Below are 14,353 nucleotides of genomic sequence, written 5' to 3' on the forward strand. Positions count from 1 at the left end.
TAAATGTGTGTTGCAATTCAGTTCTTCATAAACATTTATCCAGCAGAATTTTATACATGAGTAAAGTCTTGCTATTTACGACTTTGACAGGTAGACAATTCCATGGTTTTCATATACTGTACTGGTGTGTTTTACATTTGAACTTTTAACGAAAATTTTCATATTTATTTATTCTAATTTCTTTAGTATTTTCAGACAAATTTCTAAATGTTTTAAACCCCATTAAATAATTTATATATTACAGGATCCTAACAAGTACACTATTGAAGAGAAGCACCTATCACCCAAAAATAAGAGTGGAATCTTGGCTCTTTTGAAGGAAGGGCAAAAGTTGTGTTCTGACAAGCTGAGTGATGCAAAGAGTTTATTTGGATACCAGGAAGAGGATGTTGATGTTTCCGAGTCCTACCTGGAGCTTTGTGACAGTGAAGATGATGTTGAAGATGAAGATTTACTACTAAACTGATGATATAAAAGTTAAGTATAATAAATTTTACCTAATTTCTCTTACTAATTATTGTCCTAGTCCTAAGATTACTACTGGCCTCCCTTGCCTTGCCTGCACTTTGTTTCCCCTTAACCATATCACTCATTCTTACAGGTGTCAGACAGAGAGGTACAAAATTATCCAACAGGAACAACACCTGAAGGCAGATCCACACCTGAAGGCAGCACCACACCATCCAATTTTGCAGTTTTGCACCATTTGCCAGCAACATTTGGGTGCTTTAATTAATAAAAACGCCCTTCATGGCTTCACTCATCCTGGCTGTTTTAATTAATAAAAACCTAACCTAAACCTAAATCATTAACCATTAACCTAAATACATGGTAAATAAAATTTTGAATTATAAGTAATTACCCACTTAAATTGGAAATTTATAACTCCAAAAATTCATATATACACTAATACGTTCTGAGGAATAATGGAAACAGACCCAAGTAACAGTTGGGTTAACCCATGTATCGCGTTTTCAAAATGGTCACCCCATTTTGGAATAGACGAACACCGAAAAAATATTATTGAAAACATCTTGATAACTTATTAAACCAAAATTATTTATTAGTCAGAATAAAGACTGAAATGGGAGCTATATGTAAGATATCTACCAGACAAATATTTTAAGTAAAACCGAAGGTATTTGATCGATCGACGGAGCAACTATCTCTCAGATCAATGTTTATTTCACGTAAACTCGTTAATAAACAAAATGTTTTACATGTCTTAAGAAAGACAGAAACATAAGCTTCATTTTAAATACTTTACCATAGACATATTTAAAGCCCAAGTGAAAATACATATTTACAACTACCTAGGTATCGGTGTCCAGCCAGGCGCGGATCACAGACTGCACAATACTGATAAATTATGTAATTCACAGAGATGCTCCAGCTAAGGATGGATAATTTAGGCACTCCGCAGGGAGTGCCTAAATTATCCATCAATGGATATCTAGGCACCCCACAGGGAGGTGTCCTCAGTCCTACCTTATTTAATATCTTAATAAACACGCTGCTGTTGATCGTGTTAATGAAATTAACTGTCAAATTGGTTTAAAAATGTTTAGGCTAACTCATCCTTACCCTTGCACAGAAGCCTATCTGTGCACGGTATTCTTCTTCAATAAGAAGAATTTCTTTATTGAAGGTCAGCATTGTTCCAGGTGGATAACTAAAACTAGGAATGATCTCAAAATGTATCAGGTTTATAATTTGTACCAAGAGAAACAACAACGTCACTTTCCTGCACCGTGGGAGATTACAACCTTTCCAATTTTAATCCCTCCCTGTCCACTCAAGAAACAAATCAGAGATCAGCCCAAGCTTCGTCTTGAGGCAAACCTCAACGCCTTAAGCCATATTGATGCTCTGTCCACAGAGCATTCTCTCTCTCAAATCATATACACTGATGGTTCCCTACACAGCACCACGGGTGCAGCTGGAAGTGCAGTTGTCTTGACAATGGGCGATGGCATATATTTTGTGTGGGGGAGTCCGTATAAACAACTGAGCCTCTACCCTTCAGACCGATCTATTTCCCTTTCTCCTTGCACTGAAATGTGTACAAACCTCCACGTTAATTGTAAGTGACTCTTTATCATCCTTAAATGCTCTCAACTCTTAAAGACATAACTGTAACATGCTCGTGTCCGATGCTAGACACAAATACATCAAAATTATTAAAGATGGTAACAGAGTCCATTTTATGTGGTCTCCATCTCATGTTGGCCTCCGAATGCATGATAGAGCTGATAAGTTAGCCAAAGAATCTGCCTTTAAACGAAACGTCGAGTGTAACCTTGGATTGTCAATGAGCAATCTGAGAGCAGCAGTACACCGAGAACTTCAACGAAATCTTGTAGATCTTAGGCAAAGTGAAATCGACATCAGTAATTCCATCTATCATCATACTATCATGCAAAAGGAGCGACACATCTATGGTTCATCAAATAAAACCCTAAGCCCATTCTGTGCCTCTGTAACCCTTTCCACTACTGTCTACAAGATGGGTATGGGGTGAATAATAAATGAACTAAACTAACTAAAAAACTCAGAGAAGCGTTGATAAACATTAATGTTTTATATTTTATTAAAAATACAGATATAAACTTCGTTTTCAAAAGTAGAATGTAACAATAATTCAAGTATAAGAACCAAGAAATAAGAAATTTATGATTTAACTTTTTCCTATAAAATTGCAATGCTACCTTCGTTGCACTCTATCATCATCATATACTGCAAAAAATTAACTTATAAAATTTAAGTCACTTTAATACACAATTACACCTCACCAATACACGCCCCTACACGCCTTTACACGCTTCTACAAGAAGCCACTACACCACGTCCCTACAGGCCCTTACATGACATAAATTATTAACTTAGTTGTGTTAGTTTAGGTTAGGTTTAGATAAGTTAGGTTAGGTTAGGTAAGGTTGGTTAGGTTCAGTCATATATCTACGTTAATTTTAACTCAAATTTCAACAAATTAACTTGTAAATAATGAAGTGGACAGATTTATCATTTCATAAGAAAAATACTGAAAAAAATATATAAATTCAGGAAAACTTGGCTTATTAGGCAAATCGGGCCTTGCATAGTAGGACGAGTACGACGTTCTGGCTAATAGGTACAATATATATATATATATATGTCGTACCTAGTAGCCAGAACGCACTTCTCAGCCTACTATGCAAGGCCCGATTTGCCTAATAAGCCAAGTTTTCCTGAATTAATCAATTTTCTCAATATTTTTTCCTTATGAAATGATAAAGCTACCCATTTCATTATGTATGAGGTCAATTTTTTTTTATTGGAGTTAAAATTAACGAAGATATATGACCGAACCTAACCAACCCTACCTAACCTAACCTAACCTATCTCTATAGGTTAGGTTAGGTTAGGTGGCCGAAAAAGTGAGGTTAGGTTAGGTTAGGTAGGTGAGGTAGTCGAAAAAACATTAATTCATGAAAACTTGGCTTATTAGGCAAATCGGGCCTTGCATAGTAGGCTGAGAAGTGCGTTCTGGCTACTAGGTACGACATATATATATATATATATATATATATATATATATATATATATATATATATATATATATATATATTAGTATATTTTGGTAGCAGTCTTTCCTGTAGACATATTTTATTAAATATGACCGAAAAAGTAAGATTAATAATTCTAACACGAATTTTCTCAATCTTTCGTACATTATGCTTCACTGTTGGAGGTAAATCAAAAATCACTTCTCCAAAATTCATTTTTATTTCTAGTCTGACGCGACACGGGCGCGTTTCGTAAAACTTATTACATTTTCAAAGACTTCACAAATACACAACTGATTAGAACTTGCGTTTCCCTGATTTTATATCTACATTTGAGTGAGGTGGGAAGGGTGATGTGGCATTACATTTGAGTAAGGTGGGAAGGATGATGTGGCATTAGAGGATATTAATAGGGTATTAAAAGTATCAACACAAGACAGAACACGAAACAATGGATATTGAATAGAAGTGTTTGTAGAAAGCCTATTGGTCTATATTTCTTGATGCTTCTATATTGACTTCAAGACTCCGCTCCAATAAAGATAGGTTAGGTTAGGTAGCCGAAAAAGTTAGGTTAGGTTAGGTAGGTTAGGTAGTCGAAAAGAATTAATTCGTGAAAACTTGGCTTATTAGGCAAATCAGGCCTTGCATAGTAGGCTGATAAGTGCGTTCTGGCTACTAGGTACGACATATATATATATATATATATATATATATATATATATATATATATATATATATATATATATATATATATATATATATATATATATATATATATATATATATATATATATATGCGAATAAGCCTGAATGGTCCCCAGGACAATATGCAACTGAAAACTCACACCCCAGAAGTGACTCGAACCCATACTGCCAGGAGCAACGCAACTGGTATGTACAGGGACGCCTTAATCCGCTTGACCATCACGACCAGACATAAGGAAGTGATAGCCGAGGCTATTTGACCCACTTCCCTGCTGGCACTCGGATGGTAATCTTGGGCATAGCATTTTATCAAATCACCTCATTTTTGGGGCAACACGTGCGGAACACAAATGCGAACAAACAAATTGTTCGCATTTGCGTTCCTCACGTGTTGCCCCAAAAATGAGGTGATTTGATAAAATGCTATGCCCAAGATTACCATCTGAGTGCCAGCAGGGAAGTGGGTCAAATAGCCTCGGCTATCACTTCCTTATGTCTGGTCGTGATGGTCAAGCGGATTAAGGCGTCCCTGTACATACCAGTTGCGTTGCTCCTGGCAGTATGGGTTCGAGTCACTTCTGGGGTGTGAGTTTTCAGTTATATATATATATATATATATATATATATATATATATATATATATATATATATATATATATATATATATATATATATATATATATATATATATATATATATATATATATATATATATATGTCGTACCTAGTAGCCAGAACGCGCTTCTCAGCCTACTATGCAAGGCCCGATTTGCCTAATAAGCCAAGTTTTCATGAATTAATTGTTTTTCGACTACCTAACCTAACTTTTTCGGCTACCTAACCTAACCTAACCTATAAAGATGGGTTAGGTTAGGTTAGGTAGGGTTGGTTAGGTTCAGTCATATATCTACGTTAATTTTAACTCCAATCAAAAAAATGATCTCAAACATAATGAAATGGGTAGCTTTATCATTTCATAAGAAAAAAATTAGAGAAAATATATTAATTCAGGAAAATTTGGCTTATTAGGCAAATCGGGCCTAGCATAGTAGGCTGAGAAGTGCGTTCTGGCTACTAGGTACGACATATATATATATATATATATATATATATATATATATATATATATATATATATATATATATATATATATATATATATATATATATATATATATATATATATATATATATATATATATATATATGTCGTACCTAGTAGCCAGAACGCACTTCTCAGCCTACTATGCAAAGCCCAATTTGCCTAATAAGCCAAGTTTTCATGAATTAATTGTTTTTCGACTACCTAACCTAACCTAACTTTTTCGGCTACCTAACCTAACCTAACGTATAAAGATAGGTTAGGTTAGGTTAGGTAGGGTTGGTTAGGTTCGGTCATATATCTAAGTTAATTTTAACTCCAATAAATAAAAAATGACCTCATACATAATGAAATGGGTAGCTTTATCATTTCATAAGAAAAAAATTAGAAAAAATATATTAATTCAGGAAAACTTGGCTTATTAGGCAAATCGGGCCTTGCATAGTAGGCCGAGAAGTGCATTCTGGCTACTAGGTACGACATATATATATATATATATATATATATATATATATATATATATATATATATATATATATATATATATATATATATATATATATATATATATATAGACATATGTCGTACCTAGTAGCCAGAACGCACTTCTCAGCCTACTATGCAAGGCCCAATTTGCCTAATAAGCCAAGTTTTCCTGAATTAATATTTTTTCGACGACGTAACCTACCTAACCTAACCTAACCTAACTTTTTCGGCTACCTAACCTAACCTAACCTATAAAGATAGGTTGGGTTAGGTTAGGTAGGGTTGGTTAGGTTCGGTCATATAACTACGTTAATTTTAACTCCAATAAAAAAAAATTGACCTCATACATAATGAAATGGGTAGCTTTATCATTTCATAAGAAAAAATTTAGAGAAAATATATTAATTCAGGAAAACTTGGCTTATTAGGTAAATCAGGCCTTGCATAGTAGGCCGAGAAGTGCGTTCTGGATACTAGGTACGACATATATATATATATATATATATATATATATATATATATATATATATATATATATATATATATATATATATATATATATATATGTATGTCGTACCTAGTAGCCAGAACTCACTTCTCAGCCTACTATTCAAGGCCCAATTTGCCTAATAAGCCAAGTTTTCCTGAATTAATATATTTACTATAATTTTTTTCTTATGAAATGATAAAGCAACCCTTTTCTCTATGTATGAGGTCAATTTCTTTTTATTGGAGTTAAAATTGACGTAGATATATGACCGAACCTAACCAACCCTACCTAACCTAACCTAACCTATATTTATACGTAAGGTTAGGTTAGGTAGCCAAAAAAAGCTAGGTTAGGTTAGGTTAGGTAGGTTAGGTAGACGAAAAAGCATTAATTCATGAAAACTTGGCTTATTAGGCAAATCGGGCCTTGAATAGTAGGCTGAGAAGTGCGTTCTGGCTATTAGGTACGACATGTATATATATATATATATATATATATATATATATATATATATATATATATATATATATATATATATATATATATATAATAATAATAATAATAATAAGAATAAAGACAGGTATAGTTTAATATTATCAGATGATATAGTTCACTTTATTGTTTGTATAGTAGTTCTTTATTTAGTAACCCTGAGCGTGAACCAAAAAAAAATCAAATAAATAATATATAATCAATTTAGTTTTTTATTTATTTTTATTTATTTATTTATATATATACAAGAAGGTACATTGGGTTAGAGAGAATACTTATTTACATAGTATTTACAATTTTGTAAAGCCACTAGTATGCACAGCGTTTCGGGCAGGTCCTTAATCTAACAGATAATTTTAAGTAGGTAAATTCTAGCAGAATTAATAAAATGATAACAGATACATTGCAAGAAAAAAAAATGAGTTGAGAGAGAATAGTAAGTATATTAAAGCACATTGGTATATTAAAGCTCTGGTTGATTATTGACAACTTGATTGGTAATTTAAACAAGATTAACAGACACCGTACTGCAGATTGATAGTACATATATGAAGACAGCAATGATCACAATGGTAAAGATGTGTTAATTGTTAATCATGAAAATATAACAACTTTCTGTCCCACTCTCTCCCAGTGAAAACCAAACGTAATGTTGACAGTGCTAAAGATAAACAATTCTATTATTTATATTATTATTATTATTATTATTATTATCATTATTATTATTATTATTATTATTATTATTATTAAAAGTAGTAGCAGTAGGAGTAGTAGTATTAGCAGTAGTAATAGTCGTAGTAGTATTAGAACTAGTAGGATTAGTAATAGTAGTAGTAGTAATTGAAGGTATATTAATAAGAATATTATTATTAATATTAGGAGCAATATTGTCAGATAATGTTAATGACTGTAAATGTGACAGGGGTGGTGTTAAACCTTGTGTAGTGGCCAAAGGATGAGTGTTATCTTCCAAATTAGTAATGGTATTGACATTCATGTGTCGATAACGTTGTCGCATGGTAAGGCGCGCATTGCTACCCCAGTGAATAGTTTCGTTGTTGATAAGTGACCTATGAACTTCTTCATTGTCATCATTACCTAATTCCTCCTCTGAGCCATTATTTCTCTCATCTGTTGTTGGTGTTTCACCCTGGATAATGTAACTTCTCAAAAATTCTTTAGTATTAGAATGTCCCAGAATTTCACTGATAATTTTGAAAGGTAAAATATGATTCTTACCCAACTGATGTGAAAGACTGTTAAAAGTATGTATGGCAAAATCAGCTCTGAGGGAATGGAGTCCCGCGCCTCTTAACTCTTCCTTGACGTTATATTCTTCATCTGGGGATAGTTTCTGGTTTCTTTCTTTGGCAATTTTCCAGAGATAAGTTTTAAAAACTTTTTGTGTACTCAGGTAACTGGAGTAAAAAATGGGTTTATCCCAATGATCAGCTACCCTGGTTCCCGGATGTTTAAGTAACGTCAATCGTAACATCCTATTATTAACATATGGAATGAGGTATTGAATAAAAAAATTGGAAGCACCTCCTTTCAACAAGGGAATATTGCGATCCTTACCGTGTTTACTGTACACTACCGGCAAAACTACAGTCTGTGGAAGGGTAATAGGAATCTATCACATTATGATACGTTACGTTGTTGGCTTCTTTGGCTCGCAGACCGGTATGGTATATTAGTAGAATTTTATATGAGTGTTCAGACTGAGAAAAATTCCAAATTCTACTAACGGTCTGAGCAATCAAACAGCTGTCTAAAATAGGTTTATTATTACGGCGCAATTTGTCGGCAGTACGGGGCTGGCGCATTTCTTTGCGCCAGAATGAGACCCACGATATACTTGTTGAGTGTGCGAACGTTGGTTAGTCGTGTCATGTATTTCAAATTGGCATCGCGATTCAGATACACATTGTAATCATTTATCAGATAGGGGGTAACGGGGGCTTCACGACCAACCCGTCTAAGTTTAAAGAAGCCGAATTTTTCCAGAGTACACTTAAGCTAGAAGGGTTAAGTAACAGTCGCCTTTTAAGCTGACGTGGTTGTCCTCTTACAGTATCTCTCTCACTCTCCTCATTTTGATCCTCTTCAACGTATGTAATAATTTCTCTTTGTGTACGTGGATTAAGAACAGGACGGTTGAATTCTTGTTTTATTCGTTCCAAGTCACTGTCATTCAAAAATTTACGAAATATTTGATTAATAAAATTGTCATCCATTTTTTATCTAGTAGGAGAAATTTTATTACCGATTAAAAATAAAATGAGAAGAATTTCTAATTTAAAAACAATATATAGAATATTAATTGACCGAAGCATTAGTACAAGAAATTGACCGGGGTCTTCAACCCTTGTTTTGTTTCTCTCAGAGTTTGGGTGAAGAAAGTAGGGGATTTACTACCACAAATAAATATTTGGCTGATATATCCAGAGATATTGAAGTTTCAAATTTTAAAGCTAAAACCTTTATTGCATCCGTCCATGACAACCTTCACCTAAAATCTTATAGTCAGTCCAAAGAATTTATAGAATCTCTCTTACACCGAGAATACGATTCTCCTCTTCTAAATGCAGAAGAAAACGAAGCTCTGAAACAACACTTATCTTCGAAATATCCATTTAAACTCTATAAAGCACATGTTGACAGAGTAAATAAGCTGGCTCAGGAACTGGGGTTTGAAAACGAAACACAATTTCGGAAGTTTATAGAAAGTAATCCTTCACTGAAAGATAAAACATTAGTCCGTATTTTTAAAACCATGGACAAATGGGTTGATGAAAATAAAAGTTTTATACTCTTAAGTGGGCTAACATTAGGCGTATTAGGACCTTATCTACAAAAATATTATAGAAAAAATAGTGGTTGTTTTAGATATCGTGTGGGACAAGCATCTCAATCCTTACAGAAAGAAGTTTATTTAAACCAATTTTGTCAATTCGCTACCAGTCGAGCTGACCACATCAGTGACACAATACTGGAAGACGTGACTCATCCTTTATTTAATGCACGTGCATGGGACTGTAACTTTAATATACCCAGTACTACTGAAACCCAAAATATATTAAGTTTAGGATGTAAGGGAATATGTAATCCTCATAACTATAATTTGCTTATACCGTTTGTCCAGGGAGGATATATACCTGTTGATTTTAAGGAAACATTTTATAAGTATAGGTGTGAACAGGGTACGTTTTTGCGAAATGTTGCTGAAGCACTAGGTGTTGGTGTTGATCAGGTCGTTCAGGGTATCGGTCAATCTAATGTGTTGCAGTTTATATCGAATTCATTGGAAAAAATGGGATGGATTATACTGATACTAATTATAATAACAATATTTGCTGGTCTAATTGTAAAACTTATTGTTAAAATTTTTTAAATATAAACCGTTAATCAATGCTTTGCTTTGGTTCAAACCAGCATATGTTTGATATTTTTTTTAAATAGTTTTTATGAATTTATTATAACTAAAAAACAATAGAAAAAAAAGAAAAAAGTAGCAATGGGATTAATACCAATTTTAGTTGCTATAATCCTAATTGTAATAGTTTTAATAATTATTCATTTACGCGGAAAACGTATCAATGTCAGTAAGGCTATCAGACATGATCCGATACCAGAGTCCTCCAAAGAAACATACCAATCCGTCAACAGTCAAACAACAAAAACAACAAAATTCTCTGAACTTCCTCATGAAACAACATTACAATCAACCATCAGTCGAACAACAACAAAATTCTCTGAACTTCCTCAAGATACAACATTACCATCCACCATCAGTCCAACAACAACAACAACAACAACAACAGAGTCCTTCCTCTGAAGTACCTCGAAAAACAACATTACAATCCACACTCAGTCAAAAAACAACAACAGAGTCCTCTGAAGTACTTCAAGAAACAACATTACCATCCACCATCAGTTCAACAACAACAACAGAGTCCTCTGAAGAATCTAATATAATCATCCCAAAGTTGGAATCATTATTCTCCCCGTTTATCAGAGATATAAATACCAATAAAGGTCTCGTAATTATTCCTAAACCACCAATTTCGTATAATCCTAAGAATAGAATCGAAAGTGAGAATACAATCATTAAGCCTTTTAATAGCTTCCTACTAAATTATAATAAAATTCACAGATATTTATATAATAATACCGTATCATTTAACGTAAATTATGTATGGCAAAATTCTAGTTACGACAAGGGATATTATTCAAAAAATCCAACTATTTTAATATTTCCTTGGAATATTAATGATTTCAAACCTATTGTTTATACAGATCAAAGTGAAATACAAGATGTTACATTACAGAACCATATAAATGCAGTACGTGCAAAATAACACAATGAAAGAAAAAAATTCTACATGGACAAATTGTGGATATCATGTATGCAAGCGGCAAGTCAAGATATATTTATTCAGGGATTCTCTAAGTATGATTTTCCAATTAAAGAAAATCCATTACCACCATTTGTGGTAATGAAACTTGAACTTTAAGATGGTAATAATGAGGTGGAATGTAAAATGGTGGCAAAGAATATTAATTCCTCAGAAACCTTTGCTGACATTAAATTGAATATCAATGTGGAAGTCTCGGAAGTGGAACAAAAAACTGGAGGAAGAACAGGAGGACCCCCTGATATGGTTCCCGATTATTAGTCCAGAAACATAATAATCGAAAGAATGTAAAATTATAATTGTTGAGAATAGGATGAAAACGGTAAGGGAGAATGTATGAATTTTCGACACCTAATGGACTCTTGTAATAAGTTTTTGAGTGAAAGTGTATATATAAGATTTCAATAACATTTTTGACTTTGGTTGAATATTTACTTTATTTTTCTTAATATTTTAATTAAAAATCTTATAATTAAAAAAAGAGAAAATTAGGAATGAATCTACTGTTAACAATTATTATGTTAATATTATTATTTATTTTCCTAACAGTTATATTAGTCATTCATTCATGGAAAATATCTACAAATACTAAAAAATTAAAAAAAAAGAAAACAATGACAACTCCATTAGTTATGATCCAATACCAGAGTCCACTGAACTATCTAAACAATCCTCCTTCGGTCTAACAGAAGCTTCTAAAGTACCCCAAGAATCATTAAAATCAGTCAGTAGAGTACCTCAAGAACCATTACAATCATCATCCATCAGTTCAACAGAATCTTCCAAAAAACCCAAAGAAACATTAAAATCCTCCAAGATTCAAATAATGAAGAAATGGCAGCAGCTCCAACAACACCTTCATCTTCTGATCAAGATTCAAATAGATTCCTCTGAACTGCCTCAAGAAACATTACAAACTGAGGCCTCTGAACTGCCTCAAGAAACATTACAAACTGAGGACTCTGAACTGCCACAACAGAAATTACAAACGAAGGATTCAGAACATCCTCCAGAAACATTACAAACCGAGGACTCTGAACTGCCTCAAGAAACATTACAAACTGAGGACTCTGAACTGCCTCAAGAAACATTACAAACTGAGGACTCTGAACTGCCTCAAGAAACATTACAAACTGAGGCCTCTGAACTGCCTCAAAAATCCTTACAAACTGAGGACTCTGAACTGCCTCAAGAAACATTACAAACTGAGGACTCTGAACTGCCTCAAAAATCCTTACAAACTGAGGTCTCTGAACTCCCTCAAGGAACATTAAAAACTGAGGCCTCTGAACTGCCTCAAGAAACATAAAAAACTGAGGCCTCTGAACTGCCTCAAGAAACATTACAAACTGAGGACTCTGAACTGCCTCAAGAAACATTACGAACTGAGAACTCTGAACTGCCTCAAGAAACATTACGAACTGAGAACTCTGAACTGCCTCAAGAAACATTAAAAACTGAGGCCTCTGAACTGCCTCAAGAAACATAAAAAACTGAGGCCTCTGAACTGCCTCAAGAAACATTACAAACTGAGGCCTCTGAACTGCCTCAAGAAACATTACGAACTGAGAACTCTGAACTGACTCAAGAAACATTACGAACTGAGAACTCTGAACTGCCTCAAGAAACATTAAAAACTGAGGCCTCTGAACTGCCTCAAGAAACATAAAAAACTGAGGCCTCTGAACTGCCTCAAGAAACATTACAAACTGAGGCCTCTGAACTGCCTCAAGAAACATTACGAACTGAGAACTCTGAACTGCCTCAAGAAACATTACGAACTGAGAACTCTGAACTGCCTCAAGAAACATAAAAAACTGAGGCCTCTGAACTGCCCCAAGAAACATTACAAACCAAGACCTCTGAACTGCCTCAAAAAACATTACAAACTGAGGTCTCTGAACTCCCTCAAGGAACATTACAAACTGAGGCCTCTGAAATGTTTCAAGAAACATTACAAACTGAGGTTTCTGAACTGCCTCAAGAAACAATAAAAAGTGAGGCCTCTGAACTGCCTCAAAAAACATTAACAACCAAGGCCACTGAACTACCTCAAGAAACAATAAAACTGAGGCCTCTGAACTGCCTCAAGAAACATTAACTACTGAGGCCTCTGAGCTGCCTCAAGAAACAATAAAAACTGAGGCCTCTGAACTCCTTCAAGAAACATTAAAAACTGAGGCCTCTGAACTACCTCAAGAAACACTACAAAGTAAGGATTCTGAACTGCCTCATGAAACATTACAATCTATCATCAGTCAAAAGTTACAATCATTCTTCAATCAAACAGAATCATATGAATTATCTCAAGAAATGTTACAATCTGTCAACAATCAAACAATGCAGTTCGTCATCAGTCAAACAGAGTCCTCCTCTGAAGTATCCCCAGATACTTCAGTACAATCTGCCATCAGGAAATCCATTTTGGAATCATTATTTTCCCCTTTTATCGAGGATGTAAAAACTTATAAAGGTCTCATTGTTATTCCTAAACCACCATTTTCGTATAATCCTAAGAATAAACTCGAAATTGAGAATACAGTAATAAAACCTTTTAATGACTTCCTTTTAAATTATAATCAAGCCCACCGATATTTGTATAATAAAGTATTTTTTTACAAAAATAAAGTATGGCAAAATTCTGTGTATGATAAGGAGTATTATTCCAAAAACCCAATTGTTTTAATATTTCCATGGAATATTCCTGATTTCAAACCTGATGTTTATACTGATTCAAATGAAATAGAAGATGTCCAATTAAAGAATCATATAGAAGCAGTACGTACAAAATCACAAAATGGAACGAAACCAATTTTCATGAACAGACTGTGGATATCATGTTTCCATGCAGCCAGTCAGGATATATTTGTTCAAGGATTTTATAAATATGATTTCCCAACGGAAGAAGAATCCAATTCATTACCGCCATTTGTGGTAATGAAGCTTGAACTTCAAGAAGGTAATAATGAGGTAGAATGCAAAATAGAGGCTAAGAACGTTAATTCATTAGATACATTTACTAGCATTAAATTTAACATTAATGTGGAGGTCGAGGAAGAAGAAGAAACAGTTTCCTCTGAAGTACCTCTTGAAACATTACAAACAGATTCTTC

The sequence above is a fragment of the Procambarus clarkii genome, chromosome 84 (genome assembly GCF_040958095.1).
Source record: "Procambarus clarkii isolate CNS0578487 chromosome 84, FALCON_Pclarkii_2.0, whole genome shotgun sequence".
NCBI lineage: Eukaryota > Metazoa > Arthropoda > Malacostraca > Decapoda > Cambaridae > Procambarus > Procambarus clarkii.